Source organism: Humulus lupulus, chromosome 1 (genome assembly GCF_963169125.1).
Source record: "Humulus lupulus chromosome 1, drHumLupu1.1, whole genome shotgun sequence".
Taxonomy (NCBI): Eukaryota; Viridiplantae; Streptophyta; class Magnoliopsida; order Rosales; family Cannabaceae; genus Humulus; species Humulus lupulus.
This window is the reverse complement of record NC_084793.1, coordinates 54806488-54812860: the sequence shown is the minus strand read 5'-3', so window position 1 is coordinate 54812860 and position 6373 is coordinate 54806488. Positions and strand designations below refer to the sequence as shown.

Below are 6373 nucleotides of genomic sequence, written 5' to 3'. Positions count from 1 at the left end.
GTAAATTACATGAGGTATTTTTTCAAGTCTTTGTCTTAAGACACACCTATAGCATAATCAGAAGCATCACACATTATTTCAAAATGTATTTTCCAATTAGGGGGTCGAATAATGGGTGCAGTAGTCAACAAATTTTTCAATTTTCAAAGGCAACATGGCAATTATTATCAAAGACAAAAGCATTTTCTTTTCCAAGTAAATGGCATAAAGGCCGATAAATTTTGCCAAAGTCTTTTATAAATCTTCTATAGAAACCGGCATGGCCTAAGAATGATCTAATTTCTTTCACATTTTTAGGTGGGGGAAGTTTTGAAATAAGATCAACTTTAGGTTTATCAACTTCTATTCCCTCAGAAGAGATTACATGACCTAAAAAAATTCCTTTTTTAACCATAAAATGACATTTTTTCCAGTTTAGCACAATATTTTTCTCTTTGCATCGAATCAAAACAAGTGACAGATGGTGCAAACATTCATCAAAGGAGGAACCAAACACAGAAAAATCATCCATAAACACTTCAAGAAATCTTTCAACCATGTCATAAAAAATTGAAATCATACACCGTTGAAAATTTGTAGGTGCATTGCATAATCCAAAAGGCATGCGACGATAGGCAAAAGTTCCAAAAGGGCATGTAAATGTAGTCTTTTCTTGATCTTTTAGGGCAATGGGGATTTGGTTATATCCTGAATACCCATCAAGAAAGCAATAATATGCATGGCCAGCTAAACGTTCAAGCATTTGATCAATAAAGGGTAATGGAAAATGGTATTTTCTAGTAACATTATTTAGCTTTCTATAGTCTATGCACACTCTCCACCCCGTTTGTACTCTAGTAGGGATTAATTCATTTTTATCGTTTTCAACAACTGTGATCCCAGACTTCTTAGGCACAACTTGAACTGGACTAACCCATTGACTATCAGAAATAGGGTAGATGATACCTACGTCTAACAATTTTATGACCTCTTCTCTAACTTCTTCTTTCATATTTGGATTTAGCCTTCTTTGACATTCCCGAGAGGTTTTAGCATTCTCTTCTAGATGGATTCTATGCATACATATGGATGGGCTAATTCCTTTAATGTCTCCAATGGTCCAACCTATGGCTTCTTTATGTTTTCTAAGGACATCTAACAATTTATCTTCTTGTTCTTTATCTAAGGCGGATGCTATGATAACAAGTAAGGTTTCAGACTCTCCTGGAAAAGCATATTTTAAATTTTCTGGCAAAGGTTTAAGGTCTAACTTTGGAGACTCGGAAATTATTTGAACATGATCTAAGGGTGAAAAAGGTTCAACTTTGGTTTCATTTAAGGGTATAGATTCTAGCAAAGAATTCACATCATCATTAGAGTCGTCAACATGCAAGTTCATACCAAAGTATTTTTCACAAAAGTCAAGTAAGTCATTCCCATCATCTTCACAAATACTATCTATCATGTTAACTTCATGCACTTCCTCACACTCAACAGATTTAGCAACATTAAATACATTCAACTCAACAGTCAGATTTCCAAAAGATAATTTCAAAACACCATTATGACAATTTATGATTGCATTAGATGTTGCTAAGAATGGTCTACCTAGAATGATAGGAATTTGAGCATGCATATTTTCCATAGGTTGAGTATTAAGAACAATGAAGTCAACAGGAAAGTAAAATTTATCAACTTTTATCAAAACATCATTTATAATGCCTCTAGGAATTTTCACAGAACGATCAGCTAATTGAAGAGTTATAGAAGCAGGTTTTAGTTCACCAATACCAAGTTGCTTATAAACAGAATAAGGCAATAAATTCACACTAGCACCCAAATCAAGTAAAGATTTGTTAATAAAATGATCACCAATAATGCATGAAATTGTGGGACACCCAGGATCTTTATATTTAACAAGACTCTTACATTGAATAATGGAACTAGCATGTTCAGTTAAAAATGCTTTTTTTAGGAACATTAGTGTTTCTTTTAACAGTACAAAGATCCTTTAAAAATTTAAAATAGGCAGGAATATGTTTAATGACATCTAAGAAAAGGATATTGATACTAACTTGTTTGAAAACTTCTAAGATGTCATTATATTGGCCGCCTTTTTTAATTGGAAGTAATCTTTGTGGGAATGAGGCTTTGGGAATGAAAGGATGGATTAGAGTTTCCTTGTTTGAAAAGTCATTGGCATTAGAACTAGAAGGCTGACTCTTTTCTTTTTCTTTTTCCTTTTCAACTTCGGGTATGTAATTGGGTTTGACAATGTTCTTTCCGGACCTAAGAGTTGAAATTGATTTGACTTCTCCATTATGACTAGACTTTCCTATCTCATATTGACCTTTTGGATTAGGGATAAGTTGACTAGGGAATGTTCCTTTTTCTCTATCAGCTAAAGCAGTGGCGAGTTCTCCTACTTGTGTCTCGATTTTGGTAATTGATTGAGACTGATTTTGTAGGATTTGTTGAGTGGATTGCATAAATTGTTGTAAAGTATCTTCTAAGGAATGTTTCATTTGTTGAGGATATGGTTGATTTTGTGGGGCAAGAGTTTGGTTTTGTCTCCATGAAAAGTTTGGATGGTTTCTCCAATTTGGATTGTAGGTGGATGAAAATGGGCTATCATTTGGTTTCCCGTAAGTATGAAGAGCATTGGCCTCCTCAGAAAAGGCTTCTTGGTAGGAAGGACATGATTGGGCATTATGGCAATGACTAGAACATATAGAATAAACATCTTTTCTTGGTTGTACTGGAGAGTTTATAGTTTGGCTTATGGCTAAAGTTTCTACTTTTCTCGCTAATTTGTCTAAGGATGTTCTTAAGTCTAATTCCTTTTTTACTTCATACATTCCTCCTCCATTTGGTGAATTAGTTGACCTAGACCTAGGATCAAAATAATTCCATTGTTGTGAATTAACAGATAAATCTTCAAGGGCGTCCCAAGTCTCTTGTCCTTGAAATTTAAAAAAAAAATTGGTATGCAAAGATTGAATCATTTGACGATTAGAGGGAGTCAAAACATCATAAAAATATTTTACAAGTCTCCATTTTTCAAAACCATGATGAGGTCATTTTAATAATAAATGTTTAAATCTTTCCCAACATTCATAAAACTCTTCATTATCTTTTTGAAAAAAACTCGGAGATTTCTCTCCTTAGACTATCAGTTTTTGACAGGAAAAAATTTCAGTAAGAATTTATTATAAAGTTGATCCCATGTAGTTATAGACCCCGTGGGAAGGGAATTTAACCAAGCTTTTGATTTGTCTTTTAATGAAAAAGGGAACAATCTTAGTTTGACCAACTCATCAGAAAAAATTTTAAATTTAAATGTTGAGCAAATTTCTAAGAAATCTTTGACATGCATGTAAGGATCCTCTCTATCTAACCCATAAAAAGATGGCAAAAATTGAATGATTGATGGTTTAAGCTCAAAATGGGTAGCAGAAGTGGTTGGAAGAACAATACATGAAGGAGCATTAGATGAAATAGGTGTAAAATATTCAAGCAAAGTTTTTTCAGGCACAACATTTTCATCAACAGGATTAGAAATTGGTTCCATGATGCTAAAATTTTTACTAACACTTTCAATTTCAAACAAAAATAAACATCTTTTTACTAATCAATTTTTAGAGTTACGTTCCCAATGATGCATACAATTTTCACAAACAAGGCAACAAAGATAATCTCAAACAAACAATTTTCTGATGTGAAAGATCAGTTAAAACCGCAACCACAGAGCATACTTAGAATTTTTAGAGATTTCACAACAATATAATTTTTATGGTTTACTTGTCCCCAGGCCTATTTGATACCACTTACTCGCACACTACTAACAACTCCCTGAGGTTAATTAGTAGAGGCGGATTGGGAATTTTATTCAAATTTCTTTTAAGCAAAAATTGCTTATGGTGAAAGGACAAGATTTAGGTTTCTTTTTTTTTTCAAGTATTTTTTTTCACAATTACAGAATAAAATGATAAAAATAAAGAAAAATAAGGCAAAATTGAATAAGACTAAAATTTAGGCAAGATTAGGGAGACATAGCATAACATCAACCATAACAAAAATAAGGTAAAAATTAGGAGGCACAAGTGCCAACAACTAAAACATAAGATAAAAGACTAGGAGGCAAAATTGCCAACTAGCTAGGAGGCAAAATTGCCATCAACTAGTAAATTGCACACAAATATAACAATAAGATAAATAAATAAAATTACAACAAAGGTTAGGAGGCACAAGTGCCGTCAACTAACAAAGAAATAAAAGTAATAAAAACTATAACAAAATTACAACAAAATTAGGAGGCACAAGTGTCATCAACTATAAAAATTAAAAAGATAGATTGATAGGAGGCACAAGTGCCGTCAACTAAAAAATAATAAATATAAATATATAAGTAAGTTTTTTTTATGGCTGGTAGAACCGTCCCAAATTTTCTTTTTTATATATTTTTTTTTTAGTTTTTATATAAATATATAAAAAAAATTATATTTTTGTATATATAATTTTTTTTCTTAAGGCACAAAAATTAAATAACTAGTAGAAGAATTCACTAACCTTGAGATAAATTTCATTTCTTTTCTTGCAACTCCCCGGCAACGGCGCCAAAAACTTGATGGACCCAGAACGGGTATGTTTTAAAAATTTATACTCGCAAGCGCACGAATCGTATATGAAATATAGTGTTCGTGTAAGCACGAGATCGAACTCAAAGGGGTTGTCTAAAATAAAAAAGAAAACTATTTTAAACCAAAATTAATAAATTCTAACCTAGCTCCAAAGATTGATGAGTTTTAATGTTATGAACATAAAATAAAATGTTAAAAATAAAACTATTTAAGAGAATAAAAATAAACTAATAAGTGTTAAAAGAAAGATTATTAAGATACTAGAATCCACAAAATGTAAGTTTAATAATATTTATTAGTATATTGATTCCCAAGTTTTAGTGATAGTTAAAATAAGTCAAAATATCATTTTCCAAATAGATTTATAATTTTAAGCACAAATTACTTCTAAAAAAGATAGGATTTTTCTTCACTTTTCAACAAGTATAATTTCAAAGTATTTATTGTGAATCAACCTAATGAAACAACAAAAAATCAAATAACATTATTTATAAGGCAAAACATAATTTTTTTGTTCTAAGCATTGGATGTCTACAATTTAATGACACATCTTACACAAAGAATATTATGTTTTGCAATATGAAGAACAAAGTGCATATTATTTAACAATCCAAAATATGAGATATTAAAGATGAAAGACATATATGAAGAAGAAAAATCTATAAACTTTGTTGCATTACAAGGAAAATCAACATACAACATAAATATTATCTAGTTACAAGTTGTTTCATCGTGATCTTAATAATCTTCTGAAAAAGATTAGAAGCACATAACTAGAATAGAAATTACAAAATAAACAAAATACATACTTGAAAATGTTCTTGAAAAACCCATAATGGAGGAGAGAATGATAGAGAGAAAATGGTAGAAAAGAATATGGTAACCAAAAATTAAGCACACCAAAATGGTCTTGAAATTCCATATTTATAGCCAAAATGAGAGCATTAAAATAATCAACTTAAATTAATTAAAGTGATTAAATTAATTAAAAAAAAAAGTAAATATGGCATGTAGAGGTAAATTATAGGGTGTAATGATGATGTTGTGGTGAAATATGTGAGAAAATTGGGTAAAAATGTGGCATTTTAGACATAGGGAACAAAGGTACAAAAATGCAATTGTTGGGCTCAAAATGGGGAAAAGGCAGCTGGTGGCAGGCGGCTGTGGCGTTGGGCCTTGGGTGCTGCTGGCTGGCCATTGGGCCGAGAGAAGGAGGCGTGGGCCTGAAGGAGGGCAGGTGGCTGGCCATTGGATTGGGCCTGGCGTGATGGCAGCTGAGGACAGATTGGCGGGTTGAGCCATGGCTCATGCGGCTGGGAAGGGGGAGAGCAGTTGGCTTGCCATTGGGCTGAGAGACACAACAGGCGGCTGGGAGGTTGGCCTGGGCTGGGCTTCGGGCCTGGGCAGCTTATTTTTCCTCTCAAAAATGCCATATTTTGCTTTTCTTTTTTCAGCTTTAACTATTTTCTTTTCTCTTCTTTTCAAAGTACCAAAATGCAACATTGTTTCCTACAAAAAAAAAATCATAAACTAAATTAAAATTAAATATTTTCACTAATAAAATATACCATATAACTTCCATGAAAATATTAATTAAAATTTAATTTACATAACATTTAATTTCAATAAAATCATATTTTTAGCATTCAAACATACAACACTAATTTCAAATAATTAAATTACAACATAAAACAATAAAATATCTATAAAAACATAAAAATCTAGAAAATTACAATAACACTAATAAATGCAAA

General features: G+C 31.7%; 1 non-coding gene across 1 annotated transcript; it reads left to right on the top strand.

Annotated features, from left to right (window-relative positions):
• The first annotated feature begins 3042 nt into the window (after positions 1-3042).
• Positions 3043-3150, top strand: LOC133813694 (small nucleolar RNA R71). Its single transcript, XR_009884698.1, has one exon. It is a non-coding gene; the product is annotated as a small nucleolar RNA R71 (small nucleolar RNA).
• Positions 3151-6373: the final 3223 nt, after the last annotated feature.